Source organism: Pholcus phalangioides, unplaced genomic scaffold (assembly GCF_987345545.1).
Source record: "Pholcus phalangioides strain wild (caught in Gottingen) unplaced genomic scaffold, Ppha-v1.0 ptg000015l_1, whole genome shotgun sequence".
NCBI lineage: Eukaryota > Metazoa > Arthropoda > Arachnida > Araneae > Pholcidae > Pholcus > Pholcus phalangioides.
Window position 1 is genome coordinate 71,207,059 of NW_028301608.1, and position 26,828 is coordinate 71,233,886.

At 40.2% G+C, this 26,828-nt stretch overlaps 1 protein-coding gene across 8 annotated transcripts in view; it reads left to right on the top strand.

Moving 5' to 3' along the window:
- The window catches only part of LOC149076644 (rho-related BTB domain-containing protein 1-like), a 406,423-nt gene that overhangs the window by 154,109 nt on the left and 225,486 nt on the right, over nucleotides 1-26,828 (top strand). The gene's annotated exons all lie outside the window — the stretch shown is intronic.

Sequence of the window (26,828 nt, forward strand, 5' to 3'; positions counted from 1 at the left end):
GGGGGGGGGGGGCTCTCCCGAGGCCACTGCTGCATGAAGGAATCTGGGGTCAGCTCTAGGAAATCTCCCTCTGAGGAAACCTAGGGATACTGGTCGCACAATCTCTCTACAAACAGACCATGAATTTGGGAAATAAAGAAAAAAGGAATGCTTTGGAATCCCCAAAGCATCTAACCCCTGCATCAGGAGGAGAGGTGGAAGCGAGAGTGAAAACGAGAGCCAAAGCACGTGTGGAAGCACAAGCGTAAGCCAGGAACCCTGCTGTAGAGGGAAATCAACTTCTCTCGGCCAACGAGAAGAAGAAACCCAAAAAGAAACGCCAAAGAGAAAGGCGTAACCTGGAGAAAGCTCTGGCAAATGTGACCTTGGCAGAGGATGATGCAAGGAATGAGAAGGCTGTCACGCCTGGACCCTCAGGAATTGCATCGGGCACTGTCGAGGCCTCACAGACAAAAGGGGCCATTCCTCGCAAGCGTGGAAGTGTCCCTGGCGACACGCCAGAATCAAATTTCAAAAAGTCTTGCAAGGACTCTTCCTACAGCAAGGCTACCAAGAAAGGCATCACCCTCAGGGTCCAGGCTTAGGATACAGAAAGGAAACTGACTCCAGCTGATGTGTCTCACATTACCAACTCGGTGGAGGACCAGATGCTGGGGGGGTATTTACTCTCACGTTGATCGAACCATCTTTGGGGAGGAAGGTGTTCGCATTATATGCAGAGACCAGACCACCCTGGGGTGGTTGAAAACAGTAATCAACGATTTACCACCTCCACCAAACGTTGATGGTCACACCGGGTACCTTGCCCTAGGACCTGGTGATAGACCACCAATGAAAAAATTCTTTGTCTGGATTCCTGGAGACAGGGATCCTAACAAATCCCTTAAACTACTCAGTAAATGCAACAAAGATCTGGTGCCCGGCCAACTTCACCTGCGAGCTGTCATCCCGGGAAATGGGGGTAATACCCTGGTGATCGGGGTGGAGCAAGCGATGGTGGAGTGGCTTTCCACCAGATCTTTCACTGTGCATTGTGGCTTGAGTGCTGTCACATTCAGGGAGCCATCTCGACAGCACAGGCCAACAATTTCTACCCAATGGCCTGAGAAGCCAACACCTCCCCAGGCAGAAGAACGGTCAGCACCCGCTGATGAAACGGGGTTTACATCCAGACCCTTAGATGCAAATAAGGACAACAACCCAGAGATGGAAATGGCGTTGGACCTGGAGTATAACACCGGGTCCGACTCTGATCTATCTTAGGACCTCCTCGGTTAAACCTATACACCGAGTGGTATTATTTTACCCACTGGTAAGTAAATTTTGTAACATACCTTGCCAATGTTATTTAGGCAGATAAATTTACAACATAGCAAGGCTGCATCCTACAACCTTGCAGCTTCCTTTCGCAACCATAATCATTTTGTAGCTCTGATTCAAGAACCATGGGTCGGAAACGGGATGATTATGGGCTGTCTACCGAACTCCAAACTCTTCGTTAAGAAAGGAACGGGGTTTCATCCAAGAGCATGTGTGTACCTTGTCAAAAGTATCCATGCCTGGGCACTGCCACAATTCACATCAGAAGACGTTGTTGCAGTTCTGATAAAGGGTAAGGGATTAAACAAGAATCGCCCTATTATGATCTGCTCAGTCTATATGGCCTATGATCTCAAAATTCCGCAAATGTTCTGTGAACTGGTGGAATACTGCGAACATCACAATATAAGTATGATATTTGGATGTGATGCCAATGCTCACCACACAGCGTGGGGCAGCTCAGACATAAATCAAAGAGGAGAAACATTATTAGAGCTCCTCATGAAAACAAATCTGGTTTGGGCTAACCAAGGGCACACACCAACTTTCCGTACACGTAATCGGGAAGAAGTTATTGATCTGACCCTGATCTCAATAGATATTGCAAACACGATCAAGAGATGGAGAGTCAGCGATGAACCCTCCTTATCTGATCATATGTTCATAAACTTCTACTACGAAGCAACATTTACTCCCATTTTTTTTCGGAATTTTAAGAACACAAACTGGGATCTTTTTAAAAGAAACCTGGAAAGACAGTTCAACACTTTCGCCAACCCCGGTGACGAGATCTTAACAGTAGATGACTTGGACCACCATGCTGATATTCTGACAGAGGTGATCAGGAACTCAGCGAATCAGGCGTGTCCACTCAAGCCTGACAAATCTAAAGCCTACTCAAAAAATTGGTGGACTAAAGATCTTGAACTCCTCCGTAAAGAAACGAGGAAGGCACACAGGAAGGCTGTTAGGACTAAACTTAAATTGAATTGGACTTACTATAAGGAAGTTCAACGAAAGTTCAAGAAAGAAATCAGAAAAGTGAAAAATAGTTCTTGGAAGAAGTTCTGTACAGAGATGAATTCACTGTCAGAAATTGCCAAGGTTACCAAGTTGATCAAAAACAATTCCTATAATAAAATTATAGGAATTGCCGCTGTGGTGGTCGAGTGGTTATAGTGCCGGACTCGTGATGCGAGGATCCGGGTTCGAACCCCACAGTGGTGGTCGGCTGAAGTTGGTTTTCTGTGGTTTCCAACTTCAAGGCGCAAATGCGAGCTGATCTCCCCGTTAAAAAGTCTCGACACAGAGAGCAACAGTCCTACAACGGTAAATCATTCAACCATAACACTTCACTCATAGTTAGAAAAACTGGGGGCAGATGACAGCACTACACATAACAAGCATTACACCGAAACAAACTTTACGTCAGGTTGCACTACACGTACACGCACATTCCCGCATGTACCGATTCGTTGGGGGGATCCGCGGGGGGGGGGTGCATGTGTGGTGTAGCAGTAGTAGGTAGGGACTCCAAAAAAAAAAAAATGGCTCGGGGATCCACGATGTCCTAAGTCAGCCACCTCGTTGGGCAATTTGCCTGTTGTGGCGTTGTATTTGTATTTGTATTTGTATAATGTTATAGAACGACCAGATGGTAACTATACTGCCAGTCCAGTGGAGACGCTGGAATGTCTTCTGGACTATCACCTAGGTGGACCAACGGAACCAGACTGTGGTGTACAGGCTAGGCCCATCCTGGAACCAGTAGACAGACACCTCAGTAGCCAACATGATAGTTGAATATGACAAATGTACTGAAGCCTTCAGGGGATTTTCTCCCTTCAAGTCACCAGGCACAGATGGAATATATCCTATCTTTTTACAAAAAGGATGGGAAGTTATAGTCATTGAGCTGATTCGCCTCTTCAAAGCCAGCCTAGTTTTGGGATATATACCCAAAGTATGGAAGAGCTCCAGAGGTGTCTTCCTACCAAAACCAGGAAAAGACACCTATTATAAATCATCATCCTTCAGAATGATTGCATTATCTTCTTTCCAGTTAAAGTTACTGGAAAAACTGATACTCTGGCATCTTCAAGATATTCCTCTCTTAATGGGTAAGATTAATGTGAACCAGCATGGTTTTAATACAGGGTTTTCCACTGACTCTGCTCTGCATCAACTGATTTGGAGAATTGAAAACACAATTATCAATGGACAATTTGCTGTTGGTATTTTTCTGGACATCGTTGGAGCCTTTGACAACGTTACTTTTGACTCTGTATGTAAGGCACTAATAGATTTTAACATTCCACCTGTGTTAATTAGATGGATTGATCACATGCTCAGGAACCGAACAATCACTGCTCGTGTTCTTGATGCCCAAGCTGAAAGAGCTATCAGAAGAGGATGTCCACAAGGAGGAATCCTTTCTCCCTTTCTATGGAACATGGTCTTCAGCTCCCTGATCTCTGATCTAATGAAAGGACCAGGGTATACACGGGCATATGCAGACGACTTAGTCGTGCTCATTCAAGGGCATGATTTATCCACAATGAGGATTCTTGCTCAACAAATTTTAAACTCTGTCAGCAGATGGGGTGACAAACACCAACTAACATTTTCCACGGAAAAAACCAGAATTGTGATTTTCACATGGAACAGAAAATGGGAAATTGGAAACTTAACCCTCAAGGGACAAGAATTAACCATATGTGACAGAGTGAAATACCTTGAATGTCATTTGGATTCTAAGCTCTCCTGGAAATCCCATATTCATGAAAGAGCTAAACGAGCCACTAATATACTTATGCTGTGCAAAAGAATTATTGGTAAAACCTGGGGTTTAAACCCTAAAACCACTCAGTGGATTTATACTGCTATTGCACGCCCAATGCTGAGCTATGGTTGTGTGGTATGGCACCAGGTGTTATCAAAGACCTCTTATGAAACTGTCCTGCAAAAAGTGCAAAGACTAGCTTGCATTCTTATTACGGGAGCCTTACCCAGCTCTCCCTCCATCGCCCTTGAAACTACTCTTAAGATACCACCTCTGAGATGGTACCTACAAGGAGAAGCGTTTAAAACTATGTATAGGATGGAAAGAAATGGTACATGGTGCAATCGACCATATATGGGATACAAACCTTCTTTCAAGAATCATCTTGACAGCTGTCTACTGGGAAAAGTGTAGATTCCCCTCTCTACTAATGCCAAAAGACTCCTGTTCCAAAACAAAAAATTTTACTAAATTCTTCACTATCCACATACTCAGGAGAAATGAAGTTGCTCACATAATTGATAGCATCTCAACAGGAGTTATTGAGTGTTACACCGATGGCTCTAGGATTACTGATACTGGGGCTGGAGCAATTTTCTGCATCTTTGGAGTGGATCACGACTACCATAAGATACATTTGTATCTAGGCAAAACGTCCACAGTCTTTCAAGCTGAAGTATTAGCAATAGCCATACTGGCTGAAAGTCTGATTACCAAAGGGTGTCATGGGAAACAAATTGTTATCTTCTCTGACAGCCAAGCAGCATTATTGGCTCTTGACAACTTCCTCAAGTTTCAACTGTGTGTAAAATACTGCACTGACATGCTAAATAACTTGGCCGCATTGAGCACCAACATCAACCTTTACTGGGTTCCTGGTCACGTAAATTTCCAGGGAAATGAACTCACAGACCAGATAGCCAAAGAGGCAGCGAACATGAAGCTATCTGGACCTGAACCTTTCTACCCTGTTTTGATGTCAACCATCAAAGGAGATGTCAAATAATGGATAGAAGACAAACACATGCGGCAATGGAACTCAAGGCAGGACTGCAGACAGGCCAAGCTGGCCTTGGGAACCCATCCGAATATTGCCGCCAAAAAACTTATCTCATTGAACAGGAAACAAATTCGACAGGTTATATAGATCATCACTGGTAATGCTAACCTAGCGAAACACCTACACAACTGTGGCTATACAGATTCACCTATTTGTCCTGCGTGTGGAGAAGACGACGAAACTCCACTCCTCTATGTGGGACGATGTCCCACCTTCTCTATCCCGAGAAGGAACTACTTCGGTGATCTTCAGGTGACACTAAGTGAAGTTGTTAATGCTCCCTGCATTTACAACCTGGTAAATTTTCTCAATTACACTAAACACCTAAATTCATGGTGAGTTTCAATTCTGCTTTAACTTGAACTTTCATGCATTACTATCTAATAACTTCATGTTGAGTTCTCAGCCATATCCCTGAGACCTTCTCTGCTCCTTTTCTAAAAGGGCACCGCAGACAGGCGCAGCCTCAAATTTTCTGACATGGCTTTACCGGTTGCGGTTCTCCATAATCTCCCATATACAGAGATTCAATATAATGTGGTAATAGATACCATAACTCTTGTCCCCGGAGCAGCCACCAAACTCTGGGTATTTCCACAGAATAATATTTTTCTTCATTCTCACATGACCCACAACTCATGTTGAACCACTTGGTGTTAGAGCAATGGGCAAAATTTGCCTAGGCTTTTCCCCTATGGGACGCCAAATGATGATGATGTGTATAGTGGACCGATGATTGTCCGAAGAGTTCTTGAATTGACAACATTACTCAAGGAAGGCGGAATAGGAGAAAACAGGGCTCTGGGGCCCATGTTGTTTGGCTTTATTTTTTGCACCATAAATGCACTGCAAACAACCATGGCTATTTATTAAACATACCCGTTTAAAATTGATTAAATTGACAAGAGTTCCCCTTCTGTGGTGTGTGACAGATGTGGTCATGCAGGGCCACACGCTTGAAGTAGTCCCGTATATAGAAAAAGTTAATATAGAAAAAGTTAATATAGAAAAAAAAAATTCTTTTTACAAAAATAGAACACTATAGCCATGTGTTCAACTATAGAAATGATAATGATTATTCAAAATGATACGACAAATAAACGAGAACCATTTGCAACTCCATAGCCCCACAGATCATTATCCCTACCAACCCCGCGTCTGGTAATGGTGGCCTTGGAATTTGCCTAATCCTGACGGTCTAGTAACATTTTATTTTTGACTTGAAATCTATTAACTTAAATAATAATGCAGTTATTATACATTGTTATTAAAACAATAGATGGATTAAGTGCAATCAATTTTTCAGCTATTTTTTGGGCCCTTAATACCTTAGTTTTTAGTTATTTGTAGTTATTTTTTTCTTTCCTAAAATTATAAATGTCTTTTTTTGTGCCTATTTTATTCATTTTTAGTGCCTTTTTGCCTGCCTATTTCGACCATCTTTAGTGCCTAAACTTCCAGACTCTAGTCATTACAAGCGAGGCAGACATACTTGATATTTTCTGATCAGAAATGTAATCAGATGCAATCAAATAATATAAATAAAGTGTTCATTGACCATAATTGATCTAGAACAGTATGGTGAATTGGGATCATAAATACGAGACAGCACCAATTTTTGCTAATAATATAACCAATTGTAGGTAAAATTATCAAAAATTGGGAAAAATATGTGTGTGGAGAAGTTTCTTAAAAAGACATGCCATAAAAACAAAAGAAAGAGTGACAAAAAATGAATCGTTGTAATTGAGAGCGTTGCGATTTCTTCGACATTGTGAGCAACATTCATAAAAATTCATGGGAATCAGTCATTCTGCCAAGAATTGTTGTTATAGCCAAATTATCATTAAAACTGTGTTCGTTATAAATAAGTCTGGGAAAAAGAAATTCAGAAAATTAAAATAAAATACAGTGGATCCGCTTATAACATTTTTCAAAAAACCACCATGAGGAAACGTAAGCGGGAAAATGCTTTTAACGGTAAATTTCAATCAGAATTACCTAGATCTTTAAAATTAGTTGCATCAAGCGGGAAAAAAGTTATAACCGGGATCAACTGTAAACGAAAATTCATTCGATAAAAAAGGGTGGGAGGAGGGAAAAAACTGATGACAACATGGAAACACGTTTACATACACCATTTTATCGTACAATTTCACGAAAACTTTTGCTCTGCCACCAGATTTTTTGATGCGACCTTGAACCACTTGACCTTTGACTTTTTTTTTTTTCCCATCTACACGACACCATCGTACTGCCATCCCTCTTTTCCACAAAACGGTGCATGTAAACGGACCTTTACATACTAGAAACCAAGGCTGGTCAAGGTCACTGAATCTGCTTTTCAGTAAATGGATGAAGGAGGAGGCCCTCTTTTCCATTGTTGAAAACAAAGCCAATACCAGCTCTAATTTCTTTTCTATCTCTTCTGAGAAAATGGTTTATCCTTCTTTTTTTTTTTTTTGCTGCCTTCCTCCTTGCTACACACAGTTCAGACATTACAAGACACCACAAAAGGGTAAAACTGAAAGAGAATTGTTTTCTTTGAATTTTTTTAGTAAGAGATGGGTTGAAAATGTATAATGTTCAGAAAGAGCTATAGACATTTTTGACTATGTGAAATTTATATAGAACAGCAAGTCTCTTTGAGGTAAGCCTGAATTACCTTAGTGGAAATCAGGTGACAAGTCCCAGTTCTGTGCAAAGCTTTTGGTGAGCTGGTCTTGGCAGTACTTTCATAAGTATGTCTGCAATCATATCTTGACTCTGGACATATTCAAGGAGTATGTCCCCTTCTCTGATCTTGGATCTAATATGATGATGCCTTGCATCAATGTGTTTAGTGCGAGCACAGAATTTTGGGTTCTCTGCAGATTTTATTGCAGATTGATTGTCGCAATAAATCACAGTGGATTTCTGATGTCCTTTCAATTTCAGCTCACATATTATTCCTCTCAACCAGGCACATTCCTTAGCTGCTGAACTTAGAGACATATATTCTTCAGCTTTGGTCGAACTGAGAGCTACAGAGTGTTGCTGTTTTGACATCCAGGTGACAGCTCCTCCTGACATCATGAATGCATATCCAGATATGGACCTTCTGGTGTCCAAACAATTTCCCCAATCTGCATCAGCATATGCAGAAAGTTCAGAGTGATCAGCTTTATACATAATTTTCAAGGAAACAGTCGACTTGATGTATTGAAGAACACGCTTCAGTGCAGTCCAGTGAGCTTTCCCAGGATTGTTATTGAACTTGCTTAGATGACCAACAATAGCTATATCAGGCCTCGTTGAATATGCAGCGAAGATGAGAGAGTCAACCAATTCTCTGTAAGGTACATTGGACATCTCTTCCTTTTCAGATTCGGTCTTTGGTTCATCATTCTTGGATAGACTAAGACCAACCTCAAGAGGAGTGGCAACACCATGACAATCAGACATGCCAAAATGGACAAGAACATCCTTCAGATATTTTTTTTGATCAATGAAAATTTTTCTGTTCTTTCGGTCACGAGTGATCCTCATATTTAAACAATGGTTTACTTCACCAAGGTCTTTCATCTTAAACTTTTTGACAAGGGCAGTTTTGAGATCATCACTAGCAGATTTATCACTGAAAATTAGAATGTCATCCACATATATTCCCACAATGATTGTTTCCCCCCCTTCGATCTTGAAGTACACACAAGAATCATATTCGGACGCAGTGAACTCAAGGTCGAGAATAACATCATGTAGTAACATATACCATGAACGACTGACTTGCATCAAACCATAGACAGATTTCAAAAGACGACAAATGGATCCAGATGGAAGCTTGACATACAGGTCTTCATCCAACTTCGGATGGAGGAAGGCTGTCACAACATCCATGTGATGAACATCCCAGTCATATTTAGCAGCAAGGGCAAGCAAAAGTCTGATCGAGGTTGTTCGGTTGACCAGTAAAACGGTTTCATCATAATCAGGGACATAGCTTTGGGAGCATCTACAAGCAATCAACCGGGCTTTGTACCTTTCAATGGAACCATCAGCAGTCTGCTTAATCTTGAATACCCATTTCATGGAAATGGCTTTCTGACCTGGAGCAAGTTAAGCTGGAATCCATGTTTGAGCATGGCGATTTCAGTTCCTCGTCAATAGCTTTTTTCCAATGTTCAGCATCCTGGCTGTTCAGAGCTTCAGGTGTACATTCACACAATGAAGCTTGGAAGGATACAAAATCATCATTGAAAGTACAAATGTTCTGTTGTCATGTACGTCCAGGATAGTGATCAGATCTAATTGGAACATTTGGCAAAACGTCAGGTGTCCTCACAGTATGGGAAGGAGAAGACTGTTCTGAACTGCTTTCCAATGATGTTTCAGTCTCTAGAGAAGTCTCAGAGACAGTAATGGTTGAAAACTGTGTATCAGCTGCATTTTCAGGCGACGGAAATGGATCATGGCTCAGTGATTTTCCTCCATTTTCCTCCTCTCCATTTTGCCTAATGGTAACTGGTCTTCAAAAAACTTCACATCTCTAACAATTTGCACCTCCTCTGTTTTGGGGTTATAAATGCGATAACCATTTGGTTTCATTGCTGTAGACAAGAAGGATACCATCCCAAGCTTTAGGCTCCAGTTTCTTTCTTTTACACTGGGGTATATGAACCATGGCATCCAAAGATGCAATATGCTAGGTTTTTGTCCAGACCACAGTTCTTGGGGAGTGCAATTTTTCAGAGCTTGTGTAGGACATCAGTTGCGAATGTAGGTAGCTGTCAAGACAACCTCGTCCCAAAACACAATGTCCAAATTAGAGTTGAAAAGCATAGCACGAGCAGCTTCCATCAAAGTGCGGTTGAGGCATTCAGCTACTCCATTCTGCTCGGGTGTATGTGGCACAGTTCGCTGATGCAATATTCCAGCATCTTTCAGAAAATTTTCCATTTTTCCAGAGACATATTCGCCACCATTGTCAGAACGTAAGGCTTTGATTTTTCTTTCCATATGATTTTCACAAATGTCTTGAATTCAACAAATTTGTCAAAAACTTGATCTTTAGACTTCAGGAAGTATACAAAGCATTTTCAGGAGAAATCATCAATAAAAGTAAGAAAATAACGAGCTCCACCTTTTGATGAGATTTGCATGGGGCCACAGAGATCTGAGTGAACAAGTTCCAGAAGATTTCCTGCACGTGTCTCGCTTGGTTTTGGAAAGGATTGGCGGTGTGATTTTGCATGAACACAACCATTACAATCCTAAAAATCAGACTTTAAATCACATTTGAAATAAAGTGATTTTTGCAGCTCTCTTAGGGAACGAAAATTAAGGTGATTCAGTCTGTTGTATTATCACTTTATTTAAATCAAGAAAAACATTGCATACACAAACACACAGAGCATATACATTGTTTGTCAGTTCCCCTTCCCATCCGGACGGCTTTGACTACCCAATTCTTTGGCTGGTGGTGATGATGATTATTACACATCTCCCCCCTCTTTTTTTTCTTATAGTTTGAGCCTATTAGGGGGGGCGAACCATCCTCCCACTTCTAGTGACATAAGGTACCTTGACAGTTGAGGTTTCACTCGAATTCGATGGAGTTGCTGCAGGACAGTGTTCTAATGAAGGAAAGTCCAATTCTTCTTTCTCTGGGTGGAAATTTGGTGATGGGATTAGATGTCTCCTATTTCTTCTATAGATGTTATTTCCCGACTTAATCAGATATCTTTTTTAATACTACACCAGTAGCTCTTCTGTCAGTTATCCATACTTCTTCTCCTTCCTGTAATTTCTTTAGATCTCTCGCACAATGTCTTTGGTTGTAGTTTTGGCACTGTCTTTCAACTCCCCTTTCTTCCTTGACCTCGATGGTTTTTCTATCCACTGCTTGTGGTTGCAACTGACCTTTAGCTATTGGCAAAGTTGTTTTAATTCTTCTACCCATCAACAACTCTGCTGGACTGAATCCGTTTCCTAGGGGAGTTGCTCGATATGCCATCAAAGCAATGTATGGATCTTCAGACTTCTTAATCAGCATTTTAACTGTTTTAACTGCTGACTCAACCAGTCCATTACTTTGAGGAAACTTTGGGCTACTAGAAATGTGTGTGAATCCATACCTTTTAAAAAATGTTTGAAATTCCAATGTTCGCACCGGATCAAATTGAGGCCCATTGTCTGATCGAACAATATCTGGAATGCCATGTCGAGCGAATATGGACTTGCAATGGTTTATGATTTCAGCAGTTGTCAGTCTATCAAGTTTTGCCATTTCAGGAAAACAAGAATAGTAGTCAGCTAAAAGAAAATACCATGAATTCTTGTACTTGAACAAGTCCATGCCAATCATCTCCCATGGTCTCTCAGTAAATGGTGTTGGAATGAGAGGTTGGTGCCTGTTCTTAGATTCTTGGATACATGCTGTGCAATTTTTTACCTTTTCTTCTATTTCTTTACTTATTCCAGGCCAATGAACAGAAAATCTGGCTCTAGCTCTGCATTTTGTAATTCCAAGATGAGCTTCGTGAATCTGATTTAGAATCAGATCTGATTTGTATTATTCTTCTTTGGAAATGTTTTGGAGTGGAAGAGATTCCAAAGGGTAGTCTAAGAAATCTGAATCTTCCAAACGGAGTAATAAATGTTGTGAGATAAGATGATTTTTCATCCAATGGGATTTGCCAGAATCCTGAATTTGCATCCAGTTTTGAGAACACTTTAGCACCAGATAAGAGATTCAGTGTGTATTCCACTTTAAGTAAAGGATGTAATTCCTGTAGAACATTTTTATTCAGCTCGATCAGATCCACACAAATTCTCACCTTTCCATCACTTTTGGGCACTATGACAACAGGAGAGCACCATTCTGTTGGCTCGGTGACTGGAGTTATGACTTTTTGTTCGACCATCCTTTTTATCTCAATTTCTGTCTTTTTCAAAAGAGGTATGGGTACTCGTCTTGGCGATGTTACTGCACATGGAATGGCATCAGGCTTGAGTTGTATGGAATAGCATTCCTTCATGAGTCCAAGTCCTTCGAATAGTTCAGGAAATCCTTTTTTCGGATCTATTGCAGTAATCCATTGAACAACACTGATATTGGGTCCTGAACCAAAGGATATCAAAGCTGGTTTCCCAAGAAGACAGTTTTTCAAGCTATCGATGACATAGATTTCTTCTGTGCATTTCTTGTTTACATAGCTCAGAGGTGCTTCGAACATGCCCAGCACTTTTAACGGAGTGTTATCTGGACCACAGAGAGTTCTATCAGCTGGTTTCAAATCCAATTTCTGAAACATCTTGTGATACAAAGTTGCAGGTATTACTGTATGATCTGCTCCGCTATCTAGTCGAAATTTCAATTTCTTATTCATAATATTGACAAAAACTGTCCAATCCTGGTTTGTGTTGTCTTGAATATGACCCAAGAACGAAATTTTTGAATGCTGGTTTGGTTTCATTGCTAAACAAACGTTTCCGAAATGTCCCAGTTTCGAACATTTAAAACATTTGGCATCTCTAGCTGGACATAATCTTCTCTCATGTTTCTGCTTGCCACACCATTTGCATGTCTCCAAATGTTGGGAATCTGAAAAGTTCTTGCTCTTTGGTTTATTTTTCACACCAGACTTTTGATATTAAAAGTGATCAAATTTTCTTGAAGACATTGCATGTATAGGAACCTTGGTTTCCATTTCATTGAGTTTATGTTGTTGCTGCTTGATTGATTCACTAAGCCTAACTTGTTCTACCGCTTTTGTTAGTGTAAGTTCGGCATCCAGTTGCAACCTTTCACTTAGAGGTTTATCTCGAATACCAAAACAACAATACGATCACGTATGAGTTGATCATGCAATTCTCCATAATCACAATGTTCAGCAAGGCTGAATAAAGCAGTAATGAAGTTGTTTACTGATTCTACTTCTTGCTGCACACGTTTGTTGAACTGTGCTCATTCAAAAATTGTATTCTTTTTAACAATGAAATGATCACTAAACTTCTTGACAACAAATTCATAGTTTCCCCTTTCAGTGTCAGCCAACTTGAAAGAAGTGTAAATGTCCTCGGCTTGTTCACCCATAATATAAATCAGCAAGTTTACCTGCTCTTCTCCCGTCTTGGTTGAGAGCCCAGAAGCTATACGGAACATCTGGAAGTGAGTTATCCATCTTGACCAGTTTGGAAGTGTTGAAAATGTAAAATTGTCCGGCTGGTTCATCTGTATTGCTGGAATGGCAAAAAGAAAGTGCTCTGGATCAGTCATGTTTACTTTTCAGATTGAAAGTTCCTTGCAAGTACTGATTTTCATCTACTTGATGTGTATCAGAGCATTTTTTTTCTCTGCTGCTACTTTGTTGTCATGGCCTTTTACCGCTGCCACCATGTTGTATTATCACTTTATTTAAATCAAGAAAAACATTACATACACAAACACACAGAGCATATACATTGTTTGTCAGTTCCCCTTCCCATCTGGATGGCTTTGACTACCCAATTCTTTGGCTGGTGGTAATGATGATTACTACACACAGTCTCCTGTGCCATATCTGACAGGTGACTTGCTTCATTGAAGTGGTACAAACAAAGTTTGTTTCATTATCAAGATGATACAATCCATTCACTTCTGTTGCAGTTGCTAAAACAGATGAGCTGTTAACCATGGGTTTCTCTTTTAGTATCTTGCAACCGGTCTCATCAAAGATGACTGATAGCTTAGGCTGACTGTGTACAAGTTTGCTAACACTCAACAAATTCAGCGCGAGCGTAGGTACAGACTTGAAATCTTTAGCATGGAGTGTTTTTGAAGAGCTGAGCACTATGGTTATGTCCCCATGCCCTGTAACTGGCAATTTTTCACCATTGGCTAGACCAGTGTTTCCCAAAGTGGGCAATATCGCCCCCTGGTGGGCGATGGAATGGTTCAGGGGGGCGATAGAAGTTAAGGATTTAACATAGGATCCTATGGGTTCGGTTGAGTTGAGGGGTGATGAGAGAAAAAAATTTCTGAAGAAGGGGGCGATGGAACGAAAAGTTTGGGAAACTACGGGCTAGACAGACCTCTTCTTCGGATGATACATCGTGTGAAATTGGCAATGAACAACTGAGATGAGTTGATGCATCAGAGTCTATGAACCATTCATGTTTGTCAGCGAAAACTGCGGCAGAAAAGACGGAAGAAACAGAAGCAATTTCTTTTTCAGAGCAAACTGCATTAGCAGAACACTTTCAGTTTTCTGGTGATTTTTCTTTTTTGGTTTCGAGCAGGTCGTATACATGTGTCCGCGCTCATTGCAATTAAGGCAACGGATTGCTTTTTTGTAGCACTGGCAGGTTGCTTTTTCGCGAAAAACACAGAACTCGATGGCGGTTTCGGAATTTCAGTGGCGTCTTCCAGCAGCAAGCTTTTCACGAATGAAGTCGTGATTTCTTGTCCAGATCCGCGAATACCCAGGACGAGAGGCTTGTAATAGTCCGGTAATTTCGCGAGAATGAAATCACCGATGACGTTGTCGTCCAACGGCTTCCCGACGTTTTCGAGTTGTTCCGCGACGATCGTGAATTTATTCAAGTATTCGTCTACTGTACGGCAATCATGAAAATGAATATCCAGAAGACTCTGATATAGGCCTACCGCACGAACAATACCTTTATCTTCGAAGGTGTCAAGTCCCATGCTTCTTTGGCAACTTCACATTTCCGCAGGGCCGTCATTTCAACTTTTTCCGGGGGGGGGGGGGGGGCGGGTGAAGCACATGTACTCAATGTATGTATATATATTTGTATATATATATATATATACCATTTTTTGTGTATTTTCAAAAGCCAAGGGGCGGGGGCATGACGGGCCTGCATTTCCGCGTGATCGTTGCAGTCGCAGGCTTGAGAGACAAGTTGATTTTCGCGAGAGCTCGGCGATCCAATGCGTTGTCGACTGGTTCGGTTCCCGGCACAATGCAACTGCACAAACCACAGTCAATGAGGAAGTTTTTCATGGCTAATTTCCAGTCTGTGCAATTTTCCGGACCTTCGAGATGTTTCGATTCCGGCAACGTGCCTACAGCAAAACTGGTTGTCACATTTCTGGAAGTCGTCGACATAGAAAGTCTCATAGTTTCCAATTCCCGCCTCAAGGCTTCGTATTCTTCAGCGGTCGCCATGTTGGAGAAAAAGTTACAAAAAACTTCGTCAGGTTTCACTACACGTACACGCACATTCCCGCATGTACCGATTCGTTGGGGGTTCCGCGGGGGGGGGGGGGGGGGTGGGGGGGTGCATGTGTGGTGTAGCAGTAGTGGGTAGGGCCTCCAAAAAATGGATCGGGGATCCATGATGTTCGTAAGTCAGCCACCTCGTTGGGTAATTTGCCGGTTGTCGCGTTGTATTTGTAAAAATAATTGGCGCGAGAAAGATCGTTAAAAAACATCGGAATTCGCAAGTTTGTAGTCACAAAAATAATCTTACGCGGCGGGCTCCATAACCTGTTAGGATGAGTCCGTGGATCAATTAAGATATAGTTTTATTACAGAAACATTACTACAAACTACACAATACAAACAGCTACAGTTACAAGAGGAATTAGGAAGGACGGTTACAACAGTACACGGAACAGGGTATAACAACATGCGTTACAAGTGCTGCCATCTACCAGACATTATTTACACTGACATATTTCACTATTGTGAAATATGTTAGTGTAACATGTAATTAACAACACTAACATGTTGGCCTGGGAGGTGCCGTTTGGTTTTTGTGAAGAAGAGGCGCACTTTTTAGCTGCTCTTCGACGTCAGATTCATAACGTCAACGAGGGTCTACAGAGTTCGTCAAACCATCCGATCCTACGGTGTCTGGGAATCCTGCTTCAGTTTTCGTCACAGATGATGCATCGACTTGCTGATAGTGATTTTTTTCTACTGATGGCAGCTCTTTTTCGGGCGGAAAGTGCTTGCAATGAGTGCCAGTGCTACAGTGAAGCTGTTTTTGCGTTCCCATTGTCTCCCCCAGTGATTACGCCTGCCCCTTTTTCCCTGTTGTGCTCTTTTCTTACAGGTTATCCAGTTGGATTTTCTGAGGTGAGTTCTATTCATTTTGTAAGTGCACAATGGGTCTCATCTGGCCATTCCCAAACTTGGATAATATTTCAATTGTCAGGAAACTGTGTTCTGTAGCTGAGGAATACGATGATTACCCAGACCAAAAAGAGAAGTTTGAAAAACTGGTTTTTGACTGGTTAAAAATTAGCTATGACGAGGGTAACTCCTTGAGTAACAATGATGATTGTGAAATTGCAAAGAAACTTGAGGAAGTTTTCTCTGTATATGTTTTGTTGTTAGAATTTCCTCCTGATGAGAAAGAATTTATGCATGAAAAAATGTTGAAAACATCTCAGTTATTTTTTGAGGAGGTCAATGCTACTAGCACTTGTATTCATTGTAGCAAGCTTAGATTTGAGTTGGTTGTCCCTAAAATCAGTGAAATCCCCCCTTCTTGTGATTCTGGCCCTAGGCGCAAGAAAAACAGGGTTAAGAAGAAAAATAAGGACTCTACTGAAGAAGTAATCAAACCCGACAATTGTCTCGATAATAGTCCCGATAAGGCAGCTTCCCAACACTCTGTGAATAGCACCACAAATCACTCAGGTAAAACCAGGAATAGGGGTACCCGCATAAAATTGGACTATGATTCAGTTACATCTTCTTGCTCGAGTAGTTACACTTGCGATGCATGCTCTTCTGACTCTACGGCAAGTAGTAGCACTATTGATTCGTCAGAGCAACGTTCACCGGAAAACAAGAGCATTTCGGTGGATTCAATAAATTCTAGTGAATACATATTACCCATCTTGAATATACAGAATAGTACTCTTAATTTTACGATGGATGATACAGTTGCACACACAACTAATAACAATACTTTTGAAGGAAATTCTGCATTTACAACACCAAATTTGTTAATTGATAATGCCTCCAATGCCTCTGAGTCCAACGAGCTTAGTCAAGTGTTGGCATAGCAATCCGATTGCAGTAATGACTCACATAGTACACCTCTACATCCAAACTCTGTGGTACCTATAGATACCATTGCAAATAACGTCACATAACGGTAATGGCATATGTGAAGAAATAGCTGACAGTAATGATGGATTCACAGTGGTGACTAACAAAAAGGGAAAAAAATCCAGAGAAAACACACTTAACAATTCACAACCCTTACATAGTTCTCTGGTTAATGATTCCCCACCAAATATTCACTGTGACGGTAAAGTCAATGGTAATGAAGGGTTTATTACGGTAACAAAAAGCAAAAAAAGAGCAACATACCCCCAATAATCCTGACTGATTGGGGCAATAATTGGCTTCACGATTTTAGTGAAATTAAAGCCAAATGTGATTCCCCCCCCCCCAACAAAAGCTAACTGGGGATAACGTGACTTTTCAGGTCTATTCTGAGAAGGATCATAGAACAGTAACCAAAATATTTGACGAGAAAAACTTCAGATATCACACCTATCAAACTAGGGGTAATCGAACTATTAAATTCATAATCAGAGGTCTTCCAGCAAACATCAAACCTCAGGAGATATCTGAGGACCTCCTAAAGCAAGGGTTCCCAACTGTCAAAGTAACAAACATGAAAAATTATTCTTCTGGTAGAATTCTATCGTTATTTTTAGTAGAAGTGACTATAGAAAACAAACAGTTTGCCAATGTTAAAAACATAGGTGATATTCCAATAAGCATTGAACGTTACAGGGGAAACCAAGTGCCCCTTCAATGTAGGAACTGCATGCAGATGGGACATAGCTCCTATTTCTGCAAAAATCTACTAGTATGCTCCTTCTGTTGAGGTAACCATGAGACCAGAAGTTGTGTCGTAAAAGGCGACAAAAAATACCTGAAGTGCTTCTTCTCTGGAGGAAGCCATACAGCTAGATACACAGGCGGCAACTCCAGACCTGGGTTTGCAAATAAAAATACACGTACTATCTTACCACTTATACCAGCAGGTATTAGACCACCAGCGTCTGATGATTTTCCAACAGTAGTTGGACAAGTTAAGGATAATTACAATATTGATTACAATGCACTCTTTGTACGATCTAAGCAAGGACAGACCAGCACAACCTCTAGTTTCCATCCACCCACTCAAGTGAACGTTGAGAGGGAAAAATTAGAATTACTTTACAAGCAGGAAGCATTGCATAACACCATTCGAAAAGGCCCACACCCATTTGGTTGTGGGAAAATACACAAGTCTGCAGAGGAATGGGAAATCGAATTGCAAAAACTTCTACATCGAGAAGTACTGCATGACATTATCACACACACTGATGAACTTGATATGAGCGGTGTCAAGTCATCACATGAGGAGACAAATCACACCACTGAAGAGAGTAATGAAGTGCAGATTCAGAGTAAATAAAAACCTGACAATTTCAACTCTCCGACTCCCAATGACGAGGTGCAAAATCCGGAGAATTCACATAACATGCACAACTCACTCATTGACAAATTTGGCAAATTGTTAGAGTCAGCTAAAATTGACTCTGGCAAAGTTCAACTGATCATTTCAACTTTGATTCAAATTCTAGAACTGTCTAATAATAGCTCAATTAATTAACGCCCTTCCCCCCAGGCCATTAACCCTAATGGCCTGAAATGCAAACAGCTTAAGAGGAAGTGCAAAAGAAATTTTTAAAAACAAACATTATTTGATCACCAAATTGATATGGCACTGATAAGTGAAACTTGGTTATTACCTAGCAATAAGTATGAAATAAATGGATATCAATGTATAAGAAGGGATCGACTTCACAATCGGGGGGGGGGGGGGGGGTGGAGTCGCACTATTTGTGAGGAACAACATTCCCTTTCAGCAAAACGTACTCTCTGACTCAACCGACATTAAAGCAATAGCTGCCACTATTTATGTTTATAGAATAGCGATGAGATTCTGTGCTATTTATAAACCCTCGAATAATACCTTTGATTTAGAACTCCTAAAAGAAATATTTAACACTACTATACCAGTCTTAGCCATAGGTGACTGGAATTGTTCTAGAATAAAAAAGAGGGGATTTACAACAAATAGACAGGGCAGAATATTGAGAAAATTCTGCTTGGACAATTTTTTGGAGGTTGTATCATCACCGGAGCCCACGCATCACCCCCCCCCCCCCCCGCAAAACATTGGAACTCCGGATGCCATTGACTTCGGTATTGCAAAAAATTTCTTGCACAATATACACATGCATGTTAAACCTTTGCTCTCGTCTCACCACATAACCCACTTTCTCACTATAGACTTTTTGATCCCAAGGAAGAAATTGATATGGAATCAAATCGATTGGGCTCAGTACACAAATACTTTAGAAAGTTTACCAGTTATTGAGTTAAATGATTCAAGTGCTCTGGACATAGATCAAGCTGTTGAGCATGTCACTGCTGTCATTAACAACAATTAAAGAGGCAACAACAGTGAAGCGCAATTCAAAAAATAATTTTGGACTTCCAAAAGAAATACTCAAAAAAATTCAACACAAAAACAGAGTAAGGGAAAGATGGCAAACCTGTAGGGGTAACTTGGATAAAATCATCTTAAACAAATTACAGAAAGAAATCAAGAAAGAGGTTGCAAATCACATTAATGATAGGTTCTCAGATTTTATTGGTAATGCCACAGCTGAGAATGGGGCCTTCTGGAGGGCTTGGAGAATATGCAAGCCTAAAAACGCAAGACTTAACAAAATTCAGACACCGGCTGGGAATTCAGTCTTTACTGACCAAGAAATAGCAGACACTTTTGCAGAGGTATATGAAAGTCAGTGCTCTAGAAACACTAATCAACCCAGTAAATACGTACCTGAGACTAAGACACAAGGTGACTTCATACCTTTACAATTCCGCAAATTCACCACAAGGCAACATGGACTTAACCACAGTCAATGAAATCCGTGACATCATCAACCATCTGGATGTTAAAAAGGCTGCTGGTATTGACGGTATTAGTAATAAAGCCCTGAAGTGTTTGCCAGTTAATTTTCTAGAATCCATCAACAACATCTTTAATTCTGCCATCCAAAACAACTATTTTCCTTCCCCTTGGAAGAAATCAGTAATTAAGGCAATTTATAAGCCTAGTACTGATCCGTTAATTGCACAAAACTACAGACCGATTAGCCTTCTTAGCAATCTGAGCAATGCATTCGAAAGAATCATTGCTCCCAGGCTAATACAATACATTGATACAAACAGCATCATAAGACCAGAACAGCATGGATTTAGATCACAGCATTCATGTGTCACTCAGCTTTTAAGAGTATCAGAATTCATCACTGATGCTTTTAACAATTTTGACTACGTTGCTTCTGCTTTCCTCGATATCTCTAAAGCATTCGATCGCTGCGATCATGTCACACTACTTTCCAAGTTAATAGATCTCAATTTTCCATCTCATTTCACAATATTTTTCTACAATTACCTTTTAGGCAGAAGGTTAAAATTCAAGATAGCCTCTCTACTGTTAAACCCATACAAGCTTCTGTTCCTCAGGACAGTGTATTGGGTCCACAATTGTTCCTTTTATACATAAACGTCATCCCTGCTCCACAGAATGGAACAATTGCACTCTTTGCGGATGACTGTGCTGTGTTATGTAGCAGCAGAAATGCAACACAAGCTGTGGAAAATTTACAAGACACAATTGATACTATTGAATATCGGTGTGATAAATCAGCTGTCAAATTGAATTTTGCAAAATGTAAATTTGCTTGGTTTACTCATCGTCGTAAACTCCCTAGGCAACCACTGCTTATTGGTGATCAAATTTTAAGACCAGTGGACCAGGTTAAATACTTAGGTTGTATACTTAATAAGAACCTCTCTTTTTCATCTCGCATTAATTTTGTCAAAAACAAAACGAATGGAGTAATGGGAATGTTGGGAATGTTGAACAAGATTACTTTCCCACAAGCTAAATTATCACTCCAAAACAAAATTATTCTGTACAAAACAATTCTCAGATCCACCCTTTTATATGCATCCCCTGCATGGGCACACGCCTGCAAAATGAACATGAAGAATTTGCAAGTTGTGCAAAACAAGATTCTCAGAAGATTCACAAAAGCTCCTTGGTTTATTAGAGGAGCTACTATTAGAAGGAACTTGGGTATTCCCCACATATTCGATTATATTCAGAGCATAAACAAAGATCAATTTGATAGAATGAAAGAATCCACATACCAACATCTTGCTGATATTGGGGATTATGATACACAAGAACTAAGGAAATATAGGAGGCCACAGCAAATTTTTCACTTAAATTGGAATACTCTTTAGTTTTGAAAAGACACCAACGAATAAGGCAAATACACAAAAAATAATAAAAGTCCTAATGCATTTCAACACCAATGGGTGCCGTCTTCAGAGGAAAAATTTAAGCACTAGTCTCGCTGACCGAGTTTCCCACTTGGGTTGAATACCAAATCTTAATGCTCGGTTGCTCAGCGGAAGAAGTACGTCTGTTCACTTCAAACGTCATGGTCAGAATGAAGCTGTGAGCCACTTTGGGAAACACTGGTCTAGCCAATGGTGAAAAATTGCCAGTTACAGGGCATGGGGACGTTATGTCCCCATAGTGCTCAGCTCTTCAAAAACACTCCATGCTAAAGATTTCAAGTCTGTACCTACGCTCGCGCTGAATTTGTTGAGTGTTAGCAAACTTGTACACAGTCAGCCTAAGCTATCAGTCATCTTTGATGAGACCGGTTGCAAGATACTAAATGTTTGAAGTGAACAATGTACTTCTTCCACTGAGCAACCGAGCGTTAAGATTTGGTATTCAACCCAAGTGGGAAACTCAGTCAGCGAGACTAGTGGTTAAATTTTTCCTCTGAAGACAGCACCCATTGGTATTGAAATGCATTAGGACTTTTATTATTTTTTGTGTATTTGCCTTATTCGTTGGTGTCTTCTCAATATTCTTGGGCAAAGTTGATCAACTCTTCTATACTCTTTAGTTGCCTCCTCACTTGTAAAAGGCGAATGGCTGTATATATTATATTGATCTTGAAATGAATACTTCAGGCAGCTTGGTTGTACTCATTCTGCTGTTGAGATTCATATCTTGCGTCCATTTGGAATCCATGTATATAAATAATTGTTTTTTCATGTTGTAAATAATATTTGTTTTGAGCACTTACTGAATGAAACTCTTTTGTGTTGTAAATAATGTTGTTATTGAGCACTTTTTGAATGGAACTCTTTTTATTATTTTGGTGATTTCTTGTATTAAAAAAAAAAAAAAATGTGCTCCTTGGAACAATCGAACTGAATTTCCCTTATTGAATATATGCACTATGATAAGAGGGAAACGTCTTATTGCATAGTGACAGCTCTACTTCATGAGCAATTGATGCCTGAACTCTTACATTGATTGCAGAAAACTTCTGCTAAGTACAAGGATAAATTTCATCTTCGTATGTGGATACGTTTCCCATATTTGGTTCGGAAAAACAATTTTTATGATTAAAAAAACTGCCCCTCAAAAAAAAAGTTTAATAAAAAAAATCTCAAAATTTTATTTCAGTACTTTTTGAAAATCGCAATCGAATTGTCCTTGGCTTTTTTTTTGTAACAATTTGTAGTATTTTTCTCACGATCAACAGCAACACTCGATCTCCAATTATCATTCTCCCTTGGTGCCAATTGTAGGAGCCCAAAGGCATGTATATCTGGGTGGCATCTGGAGACGATAATATGGGATGGAGGTGCTTTGGTCCTTTCTTGTTCCCGCTGTTGTAAGCATCTCTTTTGTTCGAACGTGACCCTTGGGGAAGGAGGCTTCCAGACTATACAGGAGGAAAAGAAAGGTAAAAAAATAAACCGATAATGATTGAAACCGAAACAAGTACACTCTGAGAGCCATATTTCACTTATCGAGTTCGGGAGCCTGGGCCGAAACATTTTCAACAAAATACTGTATGACTAATAACACCAAGACAAATAAACAATAGCTAAATGAAATGCAGTGAAACGTCAATATAATGATTGCGGACCAAGAAAAAATATCGTTGTAGAGGGATTATTGTTATTATCCCTTTATTTATTATTATATCGAGAAATAACATTATCATCACACGCCCTGGAATTTCTGTTGCTGTTGGCATCTTTTCTGAATCACGTTGTTAGTACCACCAAAAAAATGTGCTTTTGAGTATTTATTCACCACAAAAATAATTTAATTTTTTAATAAAATTCATTTGGATGTATTGCCCACGTTAATCGCAATACGCCGTGGCATGGTCCCATGGCCCCCACATAGGGGGACTGACAGGGCTCCAGCCCTGAGGCCCGGACGGTTATAATTTTTTTTGCTTTTCACGCTATAAATTAACTACAAAAGGGGCCCGTTAAAAGTCTGACCGAGGGGCCCGCAACAGGATAGGGGGGCCATGATGGCCCTCATATCCTGCCACGTGTTGCAGCTGAAATGGAAGCGTTAGCGTCCAAATCAGCTGCAGGTGCCAACAGTGATCGTGAAGCTGCCAGACACTTGGGTTCACCACCATTTTCGGTACGCAATATTCTTCATGGGATCCTTGATTTGTACCCATACAGATTGCAGTCGTGCCATGAACTTTTACCAGCGGATACTGTACAGAGAGAAGCATTTGTGAGGTGGGCTTTCTCTAAAATTGAACAGAATCCCACCTGTGTCTTCAACATCTTGTGGACAGATGAAGCTCATTTTTCGTTTCATGGCGACGTTAATACCCATAACGGTCACATCTGAGCAACATCTAATCCACATGAGTACATGCAGGAACCATTGCATTCCCCAAGAGTAACAGTGTGGCGTGGGCTCACAGGTTCATCATGTGGCCCTTCTTCTTTGAAACACAGTGCCCAGTGAACGGATGGAAAACGGCTACGGTGAATGAGCAGCGTTATTTAAGGCTTCTTCGCGAGAAGGTTGTGTTATGTTTGAGTGAAAGAGATTCGCTTTCTACCGTCACGTTTATGCAAAATAGAGCAACTAGTCACACTGCTACTCCGGTCAATGCATTCCTGATACAGACGTTCAGGGAAGACAAAATCATTAGAAGGCGTTGCAGGTTCCCATGGCCTCAGTCTCCAGATTTGACGCTGACAGACTTCTGGTTATGGGGATATTTAAAATCTCGGGTTTATCAATCCTGTCCATCCAATCTGTTGGAACTGAAAGATGCAATCCACCGAGAGGTGTCATGTATACATGCAGACCTCTCTGCACTCTGCCGTTGCTGGATTTGCGACTTGCCTGCTATGTGTTATCCCCTGTGGTGGTGGTCATGTGGAACAAATACTGCTGTGATAAATGATTCGGAAGTATTCTGTTTGTTATTTGCGTATCTTTTCTTTGACTTGTGTATGTCAGCATCACCTAGGCTATCTGCTGTTTTTTGTTATTTTTTTCCTGTCTCAAAAAAATTCCAGTGACCTAGCGATGCTAACTCTGCAAACCATTTTTTATTTTGATTATTTTTCCGATTTTTATGCATTTTTAAAGGTTTTACAGACGTATAAATAATAGACGTATATAACGCCCACCCTGTATAATTTATTAAATAGTAAGCAAACATATTGTCTCAACAAAGATTGAACTACTGAGATGGCAAGCAGTGTAGTCCACATCCTAAATTCTGGAATATATGAGAAAATGATTCGGATGGTGGTGTTTGAAAATTTCGATGTTCTCAAGCCTCCCTAGGGAAACATGACAGTTCAGAGGTTCCCAGGAAGGCATGCAATTAACATTCCAAAGACAGTCACAGTTGTCTTGCTCCAGGGCAGTCATGTCCATGCTACAAGCTATTATGGAATATCTCTTATTATTTTGGATCTGTTGATATCTCCTTATTACTAATGATGCGTGAGTAAGTAATTATAACCAGAACATTCAATTGAAGACAGACACATATTTAATAGAGATTTAAACACTGAAAGTGAGAGACAACATCTGTTGCTGTTCAGACTTGAGCAGCCATGTTTTCTGTACTGTTGCCAAAACTGTGAAACTAAATACTTGACTAATAATGTGTTGCCAGATACCAAAAACAGAAATAAACAAATTGTTTGTCCATTAACATAATATTCTAACAATATCAATAGTGGAAGCACTGCTGGATGAAACTACTAACATTCAGCTTGTGCAAACTATTGGTACCTCTAGACCAGATGATAACTCCAACAAGAGGGGAGGTTTTCAAGGGAAAAAATTATTAGGTTTCCTAGCCCTTTTAGTCTTTAATGGTAGAAAGAAGGGCCAGACTTTTTTCAGGGGTAAAGAATGCGACTACCTGCATATATACACTCCTTTCCTCTTTGAAATAAGCTACTGCCATACCTGATAACACTAAAAATTATATTATAGGGGCTTTAAATTGAAAGACTCCTTTGACAATTAATAATAGTTTAGTGGGAAAAAATTATTACAAATTTCCAAAACATTTGCTGAGAAAGGAAAGGCTCCTGAAACTTTGTGGCCCGGTGCGACCGCACCTTTAAGTCCTGCCCTGACTTCATATATGGTAGATGCTTCTACTGGAATAGCGCAAACTGTCAGCTTGAACGGGAAAACTTGCAGATTGATGGCCGTGGCTTCCATAGTTCTCTGCTGCCACAACTCATTCGTGTGAATGCTGACCACGAAGTCCTGATGACGGCTCTCCATTGAAGAGCCGAAACGCGTCGACCATTCGACCGATTGAATTTATTTGTCTTAAAAACGTGGCAATTTTTGTATAAATTGAAACCAGGCAAAGTTTCTCATTTTTTGTGATAATTATATATCTATTTTTTCTTGAAAATATAAAATAGGAAATAAGGGCAATTTTCAACATACCTGTTGTTAACTTTCAGAAAACTATGCATATGGGTTTTCGTTTTAGTGTTCATTTTGAAAACATACCTGCAATAAAATTTTGGTTACCAAGATATGTCTAATATAACACCAGCTGTCCAGAGAATTTTAGTTGATCCTAAAAAGGCCTTTTTTGATAAATTGAGATAAACAATTAGCCTAAAAACAAACCATGAGCTGCCGACCTATTCAACCTTTTCCATGTGAGTAAACAAAATGGTGCCGGGGTGGGGAAAAAAGATGCTTCCTACCTAGTGCTAGCAGCCAATCACAGGCCAGCGGTAGTAGTACTTCCTCCCCGAACACAGAGGGTGCTGATGTCATGTTTAGATTCTGGTTTATCCATAGGAGTGTTCACGCTTACTCTTAATGCAGCTTTGGCTTGAACTGCTCTTTTTCCAGCTAAGACAACTCAACTGAGATGCTTGATGTGCACCAGAAAACCAGTTGAAAGATTGAACTTGTGATTGTTCATTATCAAAATGCTGATTTTGTGTTTAATTTTTAATTGTATTATTAACCATCTTTAAATTTAATATGAGAAAGTTTTGTTATGTATCTGGCAACACACAACGTGATGTGCCAGGATTGGAGCCCTCTGTAAATATTTTTCTTAATAAAATAATAAAAAAAATGCCCTCTTAGTATTTATACCTAAACACCTTCTCATCAAATATTTTATAAGAAGTAAATTAGGATTTAAAATGATCAACTAAAGTGAAATATTTCAAAAATTTCAAAGATACCCTGCTGAACCTCACATGCACCTCA